The 21,259-nt window shown below is 42.2% G+C and overlaps 1 non-coding gene across 1 annotated transcript; it reads left to right on the top strand.

Annotated features, from left to right (window-relative positions):
- The first annotated feature begins 8,591 nt into the window (after positions 1-8,591).
- LOC125932466 (small nucleolar RNA SNORD43) lies at positions 8,592-8,656 on the top strand. The gene has a single exon (XR_007460627.1). It is a non-coding gene; the product is annotated as a small nucleolar RNA SNORD43 (small nucleolar RNA).
- The last annotated feature ends 12,603 nt before the right edge of the window (positions 8,657-21,259 follow it).

Raw genomic sequence — 21,259 nt, 5'->3', positions numbered from 1 at the left:
AAACCCGGATTAAGATAATTCCTCAAGTTTTTTCCACCAAGAACCCCATGACCCAAACCACTGAGTTATTAATTCCTATAGGCTTGGGGATGGGTCACTCAAGACATTCACTTGTACACTCATGTGATTTAATAAGGGTGATACATTAGCAGACTCATCAGGTATGAACACACAACACTGGATAATGGCACAGGTGCCTCTTTGCAAAGCAGTAATAATGTCCTTTTCTGGAGGACAGTTTTTTCATTAGAGACATTTCAGTATTAAATAAAATGAAGACTTTGCTATCATTTTGTCGGGTGAATTTAGTAAGGTTTCTATACATGCTATAACACCCTCCAGGCCAATGGAGGGGACGAGGATGGTAGCCAGATGATCATACTAGTGGAAAACATAATGTGCCCACCTGGCCTTGAGGAAAGGTAGATTGGAAATTTTAGGAACTTGACCATCCTGGTGAAATGTCCCATTGCAAATTCCAGTAGGTAATGCCTTTCCTAGGTGTGTTCTGAGCAGCATAGCATGCTGATCCATGGTGAAAGTTAGGGCAATGACTGTCTCCTATGACTTCCATACCTTATTAGTGTTGGGTGTCTCAGAAACTGTCCCCTGACTGGCATAGGGGGCAACAGGCCCTACTGGTTGATCATTAATGTTTTAAAGGCTACAACAGTACTTTAGTTCACCTGGCCAATGTGGTTTTACCTGTTAGTAATTTATTTCACTTAAAACTTTTTAATTTAAAGTAGGTTTCATGCCCAATGTGGGGCTTGAACTCATGACCCCAAGATCAAGAGTTGCATGTTCCACCAACTGAGACAGCCAGGCACACCCCTACTTGTTAGTAATTTAATCTGCTGCTTTAATATTGCATTCTTCCTATCAGTCCTGCTGCTGTGGGTTACAGGGGAGATGGAACCTCTGTTGAATGCCACATTCTTTTGCCCAATCTTGCACATTATGACCTTTGGACTGTGACCCCCATAACTGTCTAGTCAATGAGGGTATCTGTACTTATGCAGCTTTTCTAATCCCCTAATGGTGGCAGCCTGGTTTGCACAGTGATGGGGGAAATCTTAGGCCAGATGCAGCGTCCATACAAACAAAGGCATATTTAGAACCTTCACTCAGAGGAAGGGAGACCAATATAATCAATTTGCTAATCTCTCACCAGTTGAAAACTCCCATGGATGTTCTCAGACTTTTATCAGCAGCTGCCTTGGGCACTGTTTAGAACATACATGCTCTATTGCATTGACCAAGTCACTGCATTTCAAGGGCAATATGCCACCCCACATGGGTGCTATGGTGGCCACTCTTGCTATGCACCTAATCTGTTATATCTATTGAAGACTCTGTTGTTAGAGCTTGTACTCAAGCTGGGGCATCAGCTGCCTGATTGCCAGGGGGTGTCAGTGCCTTATGACCTAGGATGTAGAAGACTGAAAAGACTGCCTCAGGTTCTCAAAGGTGAATCTAAATGCCTTTCCACCTATCCTGACCCCAAGAGGGTTATTCATGATCATCCACTACTTGGCTTCCCATTGTCCAAGTCATAGGGTTAAACCCCTTTAGAACAGCCCAACTGTCAGTGCCAAGGGTTAACAGCTGGAGCTCATGAGCAATCACCAAACTACTCTGAGTTCAGCCTTATGGCTTCTGTGGCTTGGTCCTGTTTTTAGGCATCTGTATACCAGGCATCGACAGGAATTCCCCACACTCCCACTCTACAGGCTGCAGAGTTGCCACAGGAGTAGGCGCATGGGCATTTGGAGGATCTACATACTCTAAAGGGCCTAGTAGCACCTGCATTTCTAGAACCAGTGGGCTGAGAGACGGGATACTCTTCTGTCGCAAATAGGCATGTGACTTAGTCAAAGTGGGGGTTTGAACCATGGCAGAGGTGGGTAGATGGAGCATACTCTCAACCTACCCTTTGATAGGGAGGCAAGTTCTTACCATGATATGTTTTTCTTCATGAGAGGCTCTACCTGAAGGAGTGCTGTGTATACCTTTAGAAGCTGTCACTCTATGGGGGTATGTTGGGCTTCTGCCCCCTTCCAGAGCTGGGACCAAAATCCTATGGGTTCTCTCTCCTGTTGCTTCTGCCACAGTACCCAATCCATATCTCCTGGAGCCACATCTAACTCAATGGGTAGCCCTACAGGCTTGGGAGATTCCCATAGCTTTAATCTGCTTCATTAGTATTTTTGTCTTCTCAAAGGGGGCTTGCTGTTTTGATCCTCAGTCCCACACCTGCCCTTTCTTTCCCAGGCAGTATAAGGGATGAAGGAAGGCACTGTGCCAAGTGGAGAATAAAAGTCCTCCCCAAACCCAAAATTCCTACAAAGGCTTGCATTTCTTTCATGTTCTTAGGGGTTGGATAGGCTTATATTTTATCAATCATAAGACATTGTCACAAGTTCATTGTCTGAGACAATGAGCATCTTACCCAAACAACTTCCAAAAACTACTGTTGTGCCTGGGACTTGAATTATCTGTGGGTTCAATGACTCATCCTCTTACTCACAGATGTTCCAGCAAAGTCAGTAGCGTGTCCTACAGCAGAAGAAAATCTTCACATGTTAACATTATATCATCAATGTAATGGGCTCATTTTACCCAATGTGGGGAAAGAGAACAGGGACAGGTCTCCGGCTACCATCCCAGGACACACTGTGGGGCTGTGCAAGTAGCCTTAGGGAAGCACTTGAAAGGTCCATTGTTGTTCCTCCCACATGAAGGCAAGTTCTTAGTTACCAGAAACCAGTACCTGTTAGAGACTTTTCCGCGAATCTCCTTGAAGGTGAAACACTTTTGTAGGAACACTTTTGCAGTAACACTTTTGAAAAAGCAGTACAGAAAAAGAATAACTGTAGATGACAAAAGACTTAAAAATGGTCATGATTAAAGATCTGATGAGAGTTAATTAAAATCCAATTGACAAGGAAAGTTTTTCTTTTTTTTCTTTCTTTCTTTTTTTTGAGAGAACAACTCTAAATTATATAAAGGCAGGGAGTGACAGGCTTCCTGAGGCTCTGCTGGGAGAGAAGGAGTCTGAGAAAAGTGGTAAGAAAGATCTGGGGGGAAAGTTTGCTATTTCTGTGACATCCTTTAAAAAATAACTAGAATGAACATAGGGAAGGGAAACAAAAATAATATAAAAACAGGGAGGGGGACAAAACAGAAGAGAATCATAAATATGGACAACAAACTGAGGGTTGCTGGAGGGGTTGTGGGAGGGGGGATGGGCTAAATGGGTAAGGGGCATTAAGGAATCTACTCCTGAAATCGTTGTTTCACTATATGCTAATTTGGATGTAAATTTTAAAAAATAAAAAATAAAATAAAACAAAAAAAATAACTAGAATTATGATCGATAACATTATACCAGGGTATATCAGAGTTTTAGAAATTTCATACAATTTCTGGAGCACTTATATAACATATATAAATATAACCTAATGAAAGTTCAGCATCACTTCTTATTTGACAATGCTTCCCTTGTAATTTAACATATCAAATAAGCCTAATTAGTTTAATATCTTCCTTTTATAAGGAGAGAACACATCTTTTGAGATGTTCCAGGGATTGTCTAGAAAATCCCAAAGTTAGTTTGAAGTAAAAAAAACTTCAGAATTTGTGACATTTGTCAAAAATATCAAAAGAATTTTTAATTTTTTTCAATTTTTATTTCTGAGAGAGAGAGAGAGAGAGACAGAGCACGAGTGGGGGAGGGGCAGAGAGAGAGGGGGAGACACAGAATCTGAAGCAGGCTCCAGGCTCTGAGCTGTCAGCACAGAGCCCAATGTGGGCTTGAACTCACAAATCATGAGATCATGACCTGAGCCTAAGTCAGACACTTAACCAACTGAGCCACCCAGGCGCCCCTAAAAATATCAAAATAATTTAAAACACTTGATTAAACAGAATCATAGATCACTGTGAAACAATACTTAGTTGTCCATTTAATCAGTAACAAAGACTTCAAAAGCAAATACAGAAAGTTACATCGTTACAAAACCTTAGTGGTTTCAATAGAGAATACTGTTTTCTTAAGTAATCAAAGACATAAAGACAACATTGAACACAGGAAATTATTTTGATAAAACACAGAATCTTTGTTTTTGAGGCAGATTACTTAAAAGGTAAGAAAAACCTTTCACGACTTCATTAAGAACAGGTCAATAGTACAAGAAAAGTTTGTTCTTTTAGCAGATGAAAGAAAATTAAGTTTTAGTTTTACATGAGCACACTATTGATATTAAAACTTATCAGATGGAACAAGTTAAGGTTACCCACTTACCTGGCTAAAACTTTTCATTAACATTTGTGGGGACTTATGATTTGTATTTGCCTTTAACAAGTAACCCTCTGGAAACTGTGGGATGGATTTGGGGCAAGGTAGCTTCTGTAGTAGTATTTTTCAAAGCCTATTTCCCCTTTTTTTCTCTTCAGTCTCAGGCAATCGTGGGCAGTGTTTTAGTTATCTCCTGGGGTGTTTACTTTTCAAAGACAGGATGAGATTTACAATCTTAAGGGACAGAGAAAGAATGCAAATTTTTTTCCTAGGGGGTTTGGGATATATTTCTCTATTATCAGAAGTCGGGGGGGGGGGGGCGGGGTACCTGGGTGGTTTAGTTGGTTAAGCATCCAACTTCAGCTCAGGTCATGATCTCACAGTTCATGGGTTCGAGCCCTGCATCAGGCTCTGTGCTGACAGCTCGGAGCCTGGAGCCTGCTTCAGATTCTGTGTCTCCCTCTCTCTGCCCCTCCTCCACTCACACTCTGTCTGTCTCTCTCTCTTTCTCTCTCTCTCTCTCTCTCTCAAAAATAAATAAAACATTAAAAAAAGAAGTCAGGATAATTACTATTTAAAATTTTCCTTTGTATCAGGGGTCATATAGCATGGGGCACTTTGTCTCTTCCACTGTCAATCACCACAATACCCTCCTCTCCACTCTCCTCACTTTCCCAGGGATTCTACCTCTCAGCATCCTAATCAGATTTTTCCACAAGTGTTCAGACCTTAATCTGTAGCAGTTTGTACCCTCCTAGCTTTGCAAAATGGCATGCTAAGGTCTCCAACTTATTATCCTGTTCCTCCACCTTGTCTGTCAGCCCCAAAGGTAGCAAAGTAGTGGACAACTGCATGTCCTTTTCTAATTTCAGCTCTTCTCCCAACTTTCTAACTTGAGTTTCAGCCTCTAGTTGGGCAGATGAACTGTTTACAGAGGTGGTCAGCCCACTGCGGCAGCCATTTTTTTTCCATTCTCTGCTGCAGTACACTCTGCATTGTTCCTCAAACAAGCACATCAAACCAGCAAGTGTTATGGGGCATCCCCCTACTCACATAGTAGTCCACAAGCATCTAATATCTGGGCCACCCTTACCCACAGAGAGGTTGATGGCCACCTCGGGATTTCCCCTATGGATGTCTTTTTCCCAAGGCCCATTTTGTTGGAGAAAGTCATCAAGAGGAAGTATTTGACAGTTAACCTGTAAGCTGGACCCAGGGCAATTGAAGGCCCCTTCCTCCCCACCCTTTCCTTGAAGTTCAGGTTCCACTTGCCTTTCCTACTCCCAGAGGCTTCTCCAAAGATAGGCCCCAAAGAGATCCAAATCTGTCCAGAGATAATGATGTGGTGTTGAGAACATCTGCATAGTATACTTGACTAAACACAGTTAAAGCTTCTCTCTATATAAATTTTTAAGATTTGCTGGGTAGGTGCAGGGATATACTCATCTTGCTTCTGCCTAAGACAAATCTTGTATGTAAGTTTCCTTTGCTTATTAAACCTGCTACATACTAACCTGGAGTGGCCTGCCTCTTCCTTTGTTCTCTCCCTGTCCTCTGAGTACCAGTGGCCAGTTTCAGATTGTACTCTGGGAGCTCCCAAGAGGGTTGCAAACCAATGCATTTGTTTGGACTTTTGTTTGGCTCACCAATTATTGTTTCACAAACTGGCCCCCATTCATGGAGTGCAATGAGAGACCAAAGAAAGAGACAACCCACTCCATATTGGTAAGTGACAGCTTTAATAAGCAAGGGAACTTATGAGGCTTGTCTTAGGTGGTCATAAGATGATCAGATCTCCGTGTCTGCCTGCCAGAATTTTAACAGTTTATAGAGAGGCCTTAAGGGGGTTTAGTCATGTATACAATCCAAGTAGTCTCCACAACACATCACTCTCTTGAGGCTGCATCCTTGCAAACAGCGCTCACTTGGGAATGGTGGGCAGAGTATACATTCCAAGGACATGACAGGAGAGGAGGTGAGGAGCCTCCAACAGCCTGGTTCTAGCTCACAGGCCACCTGGTGGTTACATCCTCTTGATGACCTTCTCTAACAGATGATCATTTCAGATGGAGCAATCACAAGATAAATGACATTTGAAGATAAGGTTGAGGACTTCACCTGGCAAGAGTGGCAGCACCTGGGCCCTGCTCATAAAACTCTGTGTGGAGATGTGATATTGGAGAATTACAGCCACCTGGTCTCTGGGGGCAAGGAAGGCTCCCCCAACAATTTGGTACTTATGATTATTGTGTCCTACTGTAAGGGTTAAATTGTAGTGTAGGGCTAATGCTTAGCTTGAAAAATAACAGCTTTGTGTTGACATTGAAGGTTAAGAGATAACAGCCTTGCTTTACTCTTATAAATTACGCCTCATACTCTTGTAAATTAGGCTTCACCAATTAAGGAAGCAAAAGTTCAAAGAAAAGAGCATCAGAGGCAGGGTCAAGGAGATCCACTGGTTGCAACTTAGAGGCAGAAAGTCTAAAGTAAACACCTCATTAGGCAACTGTTTCTAACTCATCTGGAAATTGTTTCTTTGTTCTGTTCCCAGGTGATGATAAAACGATGTGATCGGTTATAAAAACTCTGTACCCCGGCTGTTCGGGGCCGCACTCTTATCAAGAGTGTTGGTCCCGATCGGTCGGCCTTGCCTCTCATTGTAATAAACTTTGTTGTGACTGTCACTGGTGCCCGTAGCATTCTGTTTCAGGAGTCGTGTGGATGCAACACTACACGGTATCTTTTATTTTTAGGTTTTGAAAGCTAAGTTTCTTCCTCATCCTCAAACATCACTGATTTTGTAATGACACATGACTCCATCTAAGTAGCCATCCCTGGATGATGAGGAAACGTTTTGTGGGAACATCTTCTCTGTTCACAAAAAGAATGCCTGCATTCAACCTGGTTTAAGTTACATGTTGGACGAGAAACAAAAATCTAATTAGAGAAACTTCTGCTTTTGGTGATGACAGAGAAGCTTTTAGCAGACCAACTTTCCTGCTGAGGTCAAATAAAAAAGTGGATAAAAGACAATATTTGGGGGCATCAGAAAGCTGCTGAGGAGATGGAGGCCCCAGTTCTGGCGGGAGTGATGTCAGATCTCATTTCACAAGCAGACCAGAGCACATCTACTCAATACCGACTACATTTAGACCAGGGACCAAACAGTGTCCACAGGAAACAAGGAGAGCTTCTGCAGATGCCTGGTCTGAAGGACAGAGCAGCTAGAATACAAGAGCAGAGTGTATGAAGCACATACCAGAAACATTCCCTGAGTGCTACATGACCTCTTCTTTATAAAGCCATTATTCTCAGAAATAGGAAACATGACTGGCTATTCTAACACAGAGAAGAAGGAAGAGACTTAGATAAAATGCCAAGATGGAGGAATTTATCCCAAATGAAGGACAAGAAAAGGCCATGGCCAGAGATCTAAGCAAAACAGATATAAGTAACATGCCTGATGGAGAATTTATTATTTTTTTAATGTTTATTTTTGAGAGCGAGAGAGACAGACACCAAGTGTGATATGGGGAGGGGCAGAGAGGGGGAGACACAGAATCCAAAGCAGGCTCTAGGCTCTGAGCTGTCAGCACAGAGCCGGATGTGGGGCTTGAACTCATGGACTGAGAGATCATGACCTGAGCTGAAGTCAGAAGCCTAACTGACTGAGCCACCCAGTCTGATGGAGAATTTAAAGCAACAATCATAAGGATACTCATAGAATGGAAGATACTCATGAGACCCTTACCACAGAGATAAAAGAGTTTTAAAAGAATCAGTTAGAGAGGAAGAATTCAATAAATGAGATTGGAAATAGGCTTCATACAGTGAACAGTAAGCTGGAAGAAGCAGAGGAATTAGAAGACAAATTAATGAAAAATAACGAAGCTGACAAAAAAAGAGAAACAAGAATTACACAACACAAGAATAGGCTTAGGGAACTCTGTGACTCCATCAAACGTAATAACATTTGTATTATAGTAGTCCCAGAAGAAGAGAGGGAAAAGGGAGCAGAAAATTTATTTGAGGAAATAATAGCTGAAAACATCCTATTCTGGGGAAGGAAAAAGACATCCAGATCCAAGAGGCACAGAGATCTCTCATCTAAATCAACAAAAGTAGGCCAACACCAAGACATATTATAATTAAATTAAAAAGCAGCAGGACAAAACAAGTCCTAGCTAGGGGTGCCTGACTGGCTCAGTAGTAGAATATGCAAGTCTTGATCTTGGGGTTGTGGGTTCAAGCCCCAGGTTGGGTGTATAGATTACTTAAAAATAAAATTTTACACAGATGATGAATTTATTGATGGGCAGATAGAGACTCTGTGCTGATTGTCATGTAAGTTCAGTGGGAAGCATGTTGTCTTTATTGCTCAGAGGAGAATTCTAAGTCAACTCGAAAAAGCTGTACAAAAAATAAGCAAAAGCATCCCAGGAGCCGCACATTGATAGCCGTGCACGATGTGATCCTGGAGGACTTACTTTTCTCAAGAGAGTTTGTAGGCAAGAGAATCCATGTGAAACTGGATGGCAGCCAGCTCATAAAGATACATTGGGATAAACAGCAGAACAATGTGGAATACAAGGTTGAAACTTTCTCTGGCATCTATAAGAAGCTCATGGGCAAGGATGTTAACTTTGAGTTCCCAGAGTTTCAGTTGTAAACAAAAATGATTAAATAAAAGCATTCATGGTAAAAAAACTAATAATAATAATAAGTTCTTAACTTACAAGGGAAGACCCACAAGGCTAGCTGCAGATTTATCAAAAAACAACACAAAAAAAACTTGGCAAGCCAGAAGGGAGTGGCATGATATATTCAAAGTGCTGAGTGGGAAAAATCTGCAGCCAAGGATACTGTTTTTGGCAAGGCTGCATTCAGAATAGAAGGAGAGATAAAGAGTTTCCCAGATAAACAAAAACTAAAGGAGTTCATGACCACTAAGCCAGGCCTGTAAGAAATATAAAAGAGAACAATTTGAGCACAAAGGAGAGAACAAAAGTGATAAAGACAAGAAAGGATCAGAGAAATGTCCATAAACAAGTAAAAATATGGCACAATATACATATCTATCAATAATTACTCTGAATGTAAATGGACTAAATGCTCCAATCAAAAGACATAGGGTGTCAGAATGGTTGAAAAAAAGACCCATCTATATGTTGCCTTCAAGAGACTCCTTTTAGACCTAAAGACACCTGCAGATTGAAAGTGAGGGGATGGAGAAACATTTATCACATAATGAATGTCAAAATAAAGCTGCAGTAGCCATACTCTAGAAAGTCTCTAGCCAGACTCAGCAAAAAGAAAAGAGAAAGTACCGAAATAAATTTTAAAAATCACAAATTAAAGAGGAGAAATAAAAAACAACACCACAGAAATAAAAAATAATTATAAGAGAACATTAGGAAAAATTATATGCCTCTCAGGGATCCACTGCAAGAAGAATGAATAATCTCCCTCACTATGTGCCCCAGGAGCTCTTCAGATCACTGTTCCAACACTGTCTGCCTCTGAATGGTTTCCCTGCCTTCTCTCCAGGAGCAGTGCAGTGCCTTTCAGGCTCTATCTCAGCCAAGGCTGCTGAACTTAAAACTCCAGGCCCCACTGGTTGTAAGAACTCACAAAAATCAGCCCCTCTTCTTTTCCAAGCCAACAGTTTTGGGGAAACATTCTCGTTGTGTGTTCCTCTCTCTCTCTCACCCTTCTCCAGGACCATGGTTCCCTCCTTTCTGCACCAGCCACGATCCGTTTCTCCCCTAAACCACATCTCTGTACTTCCTACCCTCTTCAGTGTGGCTTCTTCTCTCCCTTTAGTTGTGGAGTGTGTTCTGTCAGTGTTCAGGCTGATATCTGGCATATTTAGGATGATTTGATGGTTATCTTGTGTTCGTGGGATGACACAAGCCTAAGGTCCTCCTATGCCGCCACCATCTTCCTCTCCTCTGAAGAAAACTTTTTAGATGTTTTATTTATTTATTTTGAGTGAGAGAGAAAGAAAGGGAGAGAGAGAATGGAAAGAATGAGTGGGGGAAGGGCAGAGGGAGAGGGAGAGAGAATCTCAAGCAGACTCTACACTTAGCACAGAGCCCAATGTGGGGTTAAATCTCATGAAGCATGAGATCATGACCTGAGCTGAAATCAAGAGTCAGTCACTTAACTGACTGAGTCATTCAGGCACCCCGAAAATGGATCATTAATAGAGGAACTGTCATGGCAGAGAACAAAGCCATTAGGGACTGCATCACATGCTAGTAGGACAGTCTCTTCAATAAAGGCTCTTGAAACTGTACAGCAACATGCAAAAGCATTAGACTATATTACACCATGCATAAAAAACAACTCAAAATGGAATAAACAGCTGAATTTAAGACCTGAAACCATAAAACTCCTAGAAGAAAACATAGACAGGAAGCTATGTGACATCTGTCTTGGTGATGATTTTTTGGATCTGATCTGACTCCAAAAGCAAAAATAAATAAGTGGGACTATATAATGTTAAAAGCTAATGCAAAAAAAAAAAAAAAAAGGAAATCATCAACAAAATGAAAACGCTATCTAATGAAGAGACTCTTTTCCATACTGTATATTCCTGCCTCCTTTGTTAAGTAAGTGTGAGTTTATTTCTGGGGTCTCTATTCTGTTATACTGATCTATGTGTCTATGTTTGTGCTGCCACCATACTGTTTTGATTACTATAGGTTTGTAGTATATCTTGAAATCTGGGATTGTGATACCTCCAGCCTTGTTCATTTTTTTTTTTAAGATTGCTTTGGCTTTTGGGTATTTTGTAGTTCCACAGAAGTTTTAGTATCATTTTTCTACCTCTGTGAAAAATTCTGTTGGTATTTTGTTTTTTGGGTTTTTTTAAAGTTTTTTTATTGCTTTTTTATATTTTATTTATTTTTGATAGAGACAGAGCACAAGTGGGGAGGGGCAGAGAGAGAGGGAGACACAGGATCCGAAGCAGGCTCCAGGTTCCGAGCTGTCAGCACAGAGCCCGATGCGGGGCTCGAACTCACGAACTGGGAGATCATGACCTGAGCCGAAGTCGGATGCTTAACTGACTGAGCCACCCAGGCATCCCTCTGTTGGTATTTTGATACGAATTGCATCAAATCTATAGATTGCTTTGGGTAGCATGGACATTTTAACAATATTAATTCTTCCAATACATGAGCAAAGTATATCTTTCCATTTTTGTCAGTTTCAATTTCTTTCATCAATGTTTTATAGTTTTCTAAGTACAGGACTTTTGCCTTTTTGGTTAAGTTTATTCCTAGGTATTTTATTCTTTTTGGTACAATAATAAATGCAACCGTTTTCTTAATTTCTCTTTCTGCTACTTTGTTGCTAGAGTATAGAAACAATATTATTTTCTGGGTGTTAATTTTGTATCCTTAAACTTTACTGAATTTATTACTTCTAGTAGGGTTTTGATGGAATCTTCAGGTTTTTCTATGCATATGTATTGTGTCATCTGAAAATAGTGACAGTTTAATTTCTGCCTTATCAATATGAATGACTCATATCATTTTCTTGTCTGACTGCTGTGACTAGGACTTCCAGTACTACGTTGAATAAAAGTGGTGAGAGTGGACATCTTTGTCCTGTTTCTGATCTTAGAGGAAAATATCTCCATTTTTCACCACTGAGTAGGATGTTAGCTGCACTGGGAAAACTAGACAGCAACATGCAAAAGAATGAAACTGGACCACCTTCTTACACCATATGCAAAAATAAATTCAAAATGGATTAAAGATCTAAACATGAGACTTGAAACCATAAAAAAATCCTAGAAGGTAACATAGACAGTAATTTCTCTGACATTGGCTGTAGCAACATTTTTCTATTATATCCCTTAAGGCAAAGGGAACAAAAGCAAAATTAAACAATTAGAACTACACTAAAATAAAAAGCTTTTGCACAGCAAAACAAAACAAAACAAAACAAAACCCCAAACCATTGACAAAACAAAAAAGGCAACCTAGTGAATGGGAGAAGATGTTTGCAAATGATATATCTGATAAAGGGTTAGTATCCAAAATATATAAAGAACATATATAACTCAACATCAAAAAAACAATCCTGTTAAAAAATGGACAGAGAACATGAATAGACATTTTCCCAAAGGAGACATACAGATGGCCAACAGACACAGAAAAGATGCTCAACATCATTAATCATCAGGGAAATTCAAATCAAAATCACAATGAGACATCACCTCACATCTGTTAGAATGGCAGTTATAAGAAATAACAAGTGTTGGTGAGGATGTGGAGGAAAGATAACACTTGTGCACTCTTGGTGGGAATGTAAATTTGTGCAGCTACTGTGGAAAACAGTGTGGAGGTTCCTCAAAAAAAAAGTAAAAGTAGAACTACATATAATCCAGGAATTTCACTTCTGGATATTTATCCAAAGAAAACAAAAATATGAATTCAAAAAGATATATGCAAATGAATAAACAAACAAAAGGCAGAATCAGATCTATAAATACAGAGGAAAAAGTGATGGTTACCAACTGGGTAGGGTGGGGGGCTGGGCAAAATGGGTAAAGGGGAGGGGAATATACAGGCTTCCAGTTATGGAATGAATAAATCCCAAGAATAAAGGGCACAGCATAGGGAATATAGCCAGTGGTATTGTAATAGCATTGTGTGGTGACAGATTGTAGCTACACTTGAGATGAGCTTAGCATAATGTATATACTTGTTGGATCACTATGTTGTACACCTGAAAGTAGTTGTAACATTGTGGGTCAACTACACTGAAATCAAAAAAGAAAAAAGATTAAAACAAAAATAACAATACAATAAAAGCAATTTAATCATTAAAAAATGTAAAAAGATATATGCATCCCCATGTGCATTACAACACTATTTATAATACAGAATATGGAAACAATCTAAGTGTCTACTGATAAATGAATGGATTAAAAAATATGGCATATATAATGAAATATTATTCAGCCATTAAAAAAAATGAAACCTTGCCATTTGCAACAACATGGATGGACCTTCAGAGCATTATCCTATTATTTTATTTTATTTTAGTAAGCTCTATGCCCAATGTGGGGCTTGAACTCATGACCCTGAGATTAAAAGTCACATGCTCTACTGACTGATCTGGCCGGGTGCCCCCAAAGCATTATTCTAAGTGAAATAAGTCAAACAGGGAAACACAAATACCATATGGTCTCACTTATATGTGGAATCTTAAAAAAGCCAAAAACTAAAACCAAGCACATAGATACAGAGAACAGATTGATGGCTGTCAGTGTCAGGGGTTGTGAGGTGGGCGAATGGGTAAAAGGAGTCAAAAGGTACAAACTTACATTTATAAAATAAATAAGTCCTGGGGATGTAATGTCCAGCATGGTAATTATAGCTAATAATACTGTATTGCATATTTGAAAGTTTCTAAGAGAGCAAGTCTTAAAAGTCCTTAGCACAAGGTAGGGTGCCTGGGTGGCCCAGTCGGTTGGGTATCTGATTTCGGCTCAGGTTATGGTCTCGCGGTTTATGGGTTCGAGCCCCATGTCAGGCTCAGGGCTGACAGCTCGGAGCCTGGAGCCTGCTTCGGATTCTATGTCTCCCTCTCTCTCTGCCTGTCCCCTGCTTGTGCTCTCTCTCTCTCTCTCTCTCTCACTCAAAACTAAATAAACATTAAAAAAATTTTTTTAAGTCCTTAGAACAAGGAAAAAAATTTTTTTGACAATATATGGTGACGGATGTTAGCTAGACTTTTGTGGTGATCATTTCATGGTATATAACAATATTGAATCATTATGTTATACACCTGAAACTAATATAACGTTATATGTCAATTATACCTCAATTAAAAAATAGCATAGCTTTGGGGGCGTCTGGGTGGCTCAATCGGTTAAGTGTCTTGACTTAGGCTCAGTTCATGATCTTGCAGTTCGTGGGTTCAAGCCTCAAGTGGGTTCAAGCCTCTGAGCTGTCAGCACAGAGCCTGGAGCCTGCTTCAGATTCTGTGCCTCCCTCTCTCTCTCTGCCCCTCTCCCACTTTCTCTCTCTCTCTCTCTCTCAATCAGCTTGGGAATTCCTCTTTAACGTTCTCTCACAACACCAAGGGCAAGTTGACCTTACACTCAGAGTGGAGGGAGGCTCTGCAACAATTGTAACACTGGCTGCCACAGTGAACGAGCAGAGCTCTTAGGTGTTACAGCAAGGAAAATTCTCACAAAACTCATATATGATCCCATGGAGAAATCTTTTTTTTTTTTTTTTGAGAGAGAGAGAGAGAGAAAGAGAGCAAGTGAGCAAGGGGAAGGGGCAGGGAGAGAAAGAAAGAGAGATAATCTCATGAGGGGCAGAGGGAGAAGCAGGGCTCACTCAAAGAGGGCCTCATATTCACCCAAACAGGGGCTCATGTTCGCCCATGTGGCGCTTGAGCTCACCTGAAGTGAGGCTTGTGCTCACCTGATGCAGGACTTGAACTCACGGACTGTGACATCATGACCTGAACCAAAGTCAGATGCTTAACCACTAAGCCACCCAGGGGCCCCATCCCGTGGAGAAATCTAACCACTCTCTGCATGGGTGTGTCTCTACCCAAATCCACAACTACTTTCCACCCAAACCACAACTACTTGCTCACAGGTATTATAACATTTGCTGGGCCCACCAAGGCCATTAATAAGGCTGCAGAAATATTTGGGTGAAACTGTCACCCAATGTAACTCTACTGGGGGAATCCTTTAAAAATGTACAGACCCCACAACAGAGGAGATGGAAGCTGTAATGAAAAGGTTAGAGGCAAGCCTAACCTGGGAGGGAATTTGGTGTAGTCACATCACCTTCTTCCATGGGGCAACTTCTGAGTCTGCCCTAGAAAAATTTCCCCTAGAAGAGAAGTGATGGAGCATGTGGTCTTCTACTGCAACACAGCAAAGTCATGATAAAAAAGGACAGAAACTGCGAAATGTATAATATAATTAATGTCTATTTTGAAAAAGTTTTAATGTTTACTTATTTTTGAGAGGCAGAGAAACAGAGTATGAGCAGGAGAGAGGCAGAGACAGAGGGAGACACAGAATCCAAAGCAGGCTCCAGGCTCTGAGCTGTCAGCACAGAGCTCGACACGGGGCTCGAACTCATGAACTGTGAGATCATGACCTGAGCCGAAGTCGGATGCTCAACCGACTGAGCCACCCAGGCACCCCAAGTGTTTATTTATTTTTGAGAGAAAGCGAGAGAGAGTGAGAGAGAGTGAGTGAGTGAGAGAGAGATCAAGGGAGGGACAGAGAGAGGAAGACAGAGGATCTGAAGCAGGTTCTGTGCTGACAGCAGACAGACTGATGTGGGGCCTGAACTCATGAAACAGGAGATCATGACCTAACCAAAGTTGGATGCTTAACCAACTGAGTCACCCACGTGCCCTGAGGAGTATTTTAGAACTATATTTATGTATTCTACTGCACTGAAATTCATCCAGGGCACTACAAAGCATTTCCCTGTTCCCTAATGACATATTGAGACCTCTCTCTTTGCTTTGTGTGAGACAGAGCACAAGTCCCTAACAATCCTCACCCAGAACAGGACAATGACTCAATACTTCCTTTTATCAACTCCTCCCTCCATCTCACCCAAACAAAAAGGCCATCATGCTGACCCTAGACCCCACCCATCACACGTTGTCTCCTTTCCAAAGGGAGGCAGAGCCCAAAGTCTTCAACACACTGGCAGCCTGGCAGAGAGCTGGGAAGATGGGACGTGCTCAGGATTCCTCTGGAAGAGTCCAGCTGGCCCCCAACAGGAGGCTTCCACCTGGCCTGCATGTCCCTGTCAAGCCTCTCTCTGTTGCAGAGGGTGGAGAAGCACCCTCTTTTGTTCCCTTCACTCAGTGGGCTTCTTGGGGCCTACCCCCTGAGGGATCATCCAGCCCTGTCCCCACCGTCTGGGAAACCTCTGCTCACACCCTCTTGGAAGAGTGACCCCCAGCCAGCACTGGAGCTGCTCTGCTTCAGCCCTTCCTGTGTGCCCCACCACCATTTCTGTCCACGTGCAATGGAATACACTTCTTTAGATTGTGGCTGAGATCCCCACTCCCCGGGCCCTTTCTGCACCTTCTCAACTGTAGCGAGTCCCCCACTTCCTTGGGAACCCACCTTGAGCAGCACCCAGGTGACAGATGCATAGTACTTTTGAAATGCTGTTGTGCATTGACTCTTGGAGTCATTTCTCAGTCAGCAAAGTGCTGGATCCTCTATTAGGGACTAGGGTTCAGCCTGTGCCCCTGGGGGACTGAGAAGCTGCATTGCAAGAGACCTTGTGTGACATGGTTTCCCAGTGTATCAGGAGCCAGTTCCAGTCACCACCCTGCCAATGGGACCTATACTCTTCCCCCTGGTGGCCTGGGACCCAAGAAGTCTCACCGTGCAGCAGATAGGGGCAGTGCTTTGGGGGACAGCAGTGTGGCCTGTTACCCTCTACCCACAGAGGGCCACCAATCACCCTGGACTCTTGTGGGAGGGAAAATGAGCCTCTGTCTGTTTGAGTCAAAGCACTTTGAGGGATCTTCATTATAGTAGTTCCATTTCCACCCTAATTCTTCCCCCATCTCAGTGCTAGCAGCCTTGGGCCACACTACCCTCCCAGCCAGAGCCCAACATTTGTCTTCTTGGTTCCTCATTGTGTGAAAATCACTATTTATGGGGGTGTCCTCCAGGTAGATTTTTTAACGTTTATTTTTTATTTTTGAGAGAGAGAGCATGCATGTGTGAGTAGGGTAGGGGCAGAGGGACAGGGAGACAGAGGATCAGAAAGCGGGCTCCACGCTGACAGCAGAGAACCCGATGTGGGGCTCGAACTCACGAGCTGCGAGATCATGACCTGAGCTGAAGTTGGATGCTTAACTGACTGAGCCACCCAGGTGCCCCCTCCAGATAGATTTTAAAGCTCCTCCAGAGCAGACTCCATTTTATAGTACTCCGTATCTCTTCACTTAGCATAATCCCAGCATACCATAAGTGTGCTAAGATTTGGGTTTCTGAATGTGTGGAAGAGGAAAGAAATTTCCTACCTGGGCCTGAAAAATTTCTCGTTACTTCACCTAATTTCTGTGGCCACTTTCCATACCTCATCTTACGATTTCTGTGATTACTAGCAAGTTAGGATCGTTATATGCACATTCTCCCTTCAATGACTCTCTTGTGTATTCCAAATAAGATTCCCACCCCTGTGAAGGGGCCCCACCCTGGGTTTCCTGTCTTAAGTCTCATGAATCATCTTAGATGGGGCTTCAGGCTGTAAGTACATCCCACACTTTCACATCTCCTTCTTCTTGTCCATGTGAAGCCTCCTTCCTGGAATTTCACCTCTCTGAAGTCAGTCTACTAAATCTTCCCATTTTTAAAGAATTAGCTCAAAATAACATGACCTGAACTCCATGACATTAGGTTCATCTTTATCTAGGTCATGCATTGATCATATTCTGCCTTAAATCATTGATTTTTTTTTACCTGGTCTCCTCTGTGAAACCTGAAGATCCATTTTTCTTGGAACACTGGTCAATGGCTTGCGTGTTCTTCTGAAAAGACTTGGAACAAGAACAGCCAATGTCTAATGATCAATCACTAGGGGAAGACACAGTGCCACGGAAGGTACATACTTGCTGTCATTTAATCCTCACAGCTCCTCTGTGAGGTTGGCAGCAGGCCTGACTTACAGGGGAAATTGGGGAGGGCCTCAGGGTCTGGGTAAGAGCCACCCAGCTGGATGATGAAGGAACTGGGATCTGCCCCCAGGTGACCTGCCTCTTCGACTTTAACTACTCTCCTATACCCAATGGACCAATAACTTTTGCTGCAGCCACTCTGTCCAGCACAGCAAAGACTTAACTGTGAGCAGAGGCTCTTCTGGGCCCCTCTGGCCTCTGGCTGTGTTAACCACACTGGCACAGAGAATGGCGGTCTCTTGTAAGTGAAAGCTTCAGTGACTCTTCCTTGGTGTAGTAACCTTGTACACAAATTTCCATTTTCTAGCTGAGAACCAGACTGGCCTAGGTGAAGAAGAGCAGAACAGAGCAGGAATGCTGTCGCTCTGGCCTGTACCACATCAAGATGCCAGGGGTAGGTGAGGGAGAGCAGGCAATGTAAGACTCTGACTCAGTGAAAGGCAATGTGGAGCTCACTGTCCGTACATAGTGTGAGACAAAGTTGGCACTGAACAGATGAAAAGTTACTACTTGTGTACTTTGAATAGTTCTGTCGTGTAGCTAAAAAAAATCTTACTCTTTTTCTTTTCGCTTTTTAATGTGAGTGGGATAGACATGGTTGGGCCCCTTTAAGGGCTACTGCACCAGTCTCCACCTATGGCTAATGTTAGCTGTAAAGGGTGTATCTGGTACTGATAGTATGCCCTTGGTTTCTGTCTCTGTCAAGCCTATATTACACTAGAAACATGATTTTGGGTATCAAAACTTTAAATAAGGGGCGCCTGGGTGGCTCAGCCGGTTGGGTGTCCGACTGCAGCTCAGGTCATGATCTCACAGTCTGTGAGTTCGCGCCCCGCATCGGGCTCTGTGCTGACAGCTCAGAGCCTGGAGCCTGCTTTGGATTCTGTGTCTCCTTCTCTCTCTGCCCCTCCCCCGCTCATGCTCTGTCTCTCTCTGTCTCAAAAATAAATAAACATTAAAAAATGTAAATAAAATAACTTCTCCATACATTTGACTCAAGTAACCATTGCTCTCTAGAACAAACAGAATAAAATTCTAGATTTCCGTTTGTAAAGAGTAGTTGATTTTTGTTTGGAGTCCATCTGTGATGGAATTTGGCTTCTCACACCCTAGGACCTTTGGGGTTTAGCTTAGGAAGGACAATTCCCTGGTGTGGAGAGGCAGCTGAACTCTGTCTCCTGAAATGTGCCTTTCCCCATTGGGGACCTTCTGCTTTAATGATCTCTGCCACAACCAAAAAAACTTTTTTTTTTTTTGGAATAAATGAGGGTGGAAGAATCCAGTTAACTTTGAAACTGCCCCCATTTTCATACCACCAAATTGACTGGAGGTCAGCATATCTCACAGGTATGCAACATCCCACAAGCAAACAGAACTCAGTGTGGCCACCCCCATGCCTGCTACCAAAATAAAAGCAAAAATAAACAAGTGGAACTACATCACACTAAAATCTTTTGCACAGCAAAGGAAACTATTAACAAAATGAAAAGGCAACCTACTGAATGGGAGAAAATATTTGCATATCACATATTTGATAAGGGACCAATGTCCAAAGTGCATAAAGAATTCATATTTGGAAGTTGCTAAAAGAGTAGATCTTAAAAGTTGTCATCACAAGAAAAAGAATTTTTTGTAACTATGTATGGTAACAGATGTTAACTAGACTTACTGTGATCATTTTGCAATGTATGCAAAGATCACATCATTATGCTGTACACCTGCAACTAATATAATGTTATGTCAATTATACCGCGAGTAAGAAGAAAGGTCAATCTGCAGTAGAATGGACAAAAGATCTGTGGCACATCTATAGAACAGAATACTAGAAAGTAATGAAAATGAACTACAGGTAGATGCAATAATGTGGGTGAATCTCCTAAGATAATGATGGCTGAAAGGCTGACCTAAAAGAGGGCATACCATGTGATGCCATTTAGATAAAGTTCAAACACAGACACAGCTAATCTAGCTTGAGAGAAGTCAGGATGATGGTTACCTTTGCAGGGACTGTTCCTGGAAGTAGCTAGGAGGGGAATTCTGGGATGCTGGTGCGAAAGGGGCAGCCCCTGATGCCAGGGAGCTGGCCTGACAGAGTTTGGCCTTGGCGTTCACCTGTTGAACAGGAACAATTTCACAGAAGAAAAACAAAGTCACTCTATGACCGTGATGGATCAAGACAACATCTGTAATCATGTCTGACTACAAACAAAAACATGAACATTGTCCAAACCACAAAAATGATCAAGCACCCCCCCTTTCTCAGCCAAGATGAGCGACTCCTACTTTTTACCAATTACTTTTAGTCTCTCTTCATTCCTTCCACCATATAGATTTCAGATACCCCTGCTTCCTGACAGCACCTGCTCTAGATCCGCTTCTGGCTTCTTCAATCCTCCCCCATATCCTGTAAGTCTTTTATAACACCCCTTACTGAGACACCACACTGTGTGCATTCTCCTTCACTGCACTGAGTAATAAATTCAACTTGCTCAACCACAGGCGTGTCCCTGGTGGTCTTTGGCTGGCGGGCTTTGACACAGGTAACGTTTTGTTCCTTGAAACGAATAATGGTTACAGGGATGTTCTCATTTGTTAAATTCATCATGCCATGCACTTATTATTTATTCCCTTATATATATGAGTGCTATACTTGCAAGACCAACAGCACAACAGATGCTCATGGCAAATTACCCACTGTATTAAAGCTTCCTCCCACCCCACAAAGTAACATAACAAACACTACACCACTGAGTATCCATATAAAAAAAACTTTTTTGAACTCCTGTTATTGTACCTGGGATTTTCCTGAGTGTTTGGGGGCACAGAAATGCAGAATTCATGTTTCCTGTCCTCGAGGGGCTTATAGCCAGGAAGCGTGGACACGTAACAAGCTGTAAAGCTATGGAAGAGCTGTTTTGAAAGTTGCATCATGTCCCTAAGGCTGATTGGGAAAGGGCATTTCCAGGTAGACACATCAGGAGGGACAACGCACAGGTACTGGTAGGTAACTGCAAACACCAGGGAATGAGGAGTCTGGAATGGAGGGTGTAACAGACCACGGACTGGGACCAAGAAGGAGTTTTTTTTATGTTTATTTATTTTTGAGACAGAGAGAAAGAGAGAGAGAGAGAGAGAGAGAGAGAGAGAGCAAGCAGAGGAGGGGCAGAGAGGGGGAGACACAGGATGTGAAGCAGGCTCTGTGCTGACAGCAGAGAGCCAGATGTGGGGCTTGAACTCATGAACTGCGAG

Source organism: Panthera uncia, chromosome X (genome assembly GCF_023721935.1).
Source record: "Panthera uncia isolate 11264 chromosome X, Puncia_PCG_1.0, whole genome shotgun sequence".
NCBI classification, from domain to species: Eukaryota; Metazoa; Chordata; class Mammalia; order Carnivora; family Felidae; genus Panthera; species Panthera uncia.
Note: the sequence above shows the minus strand (reverse complement) of the source record. Positions and strands in the feature narration are given on the sequence as shown.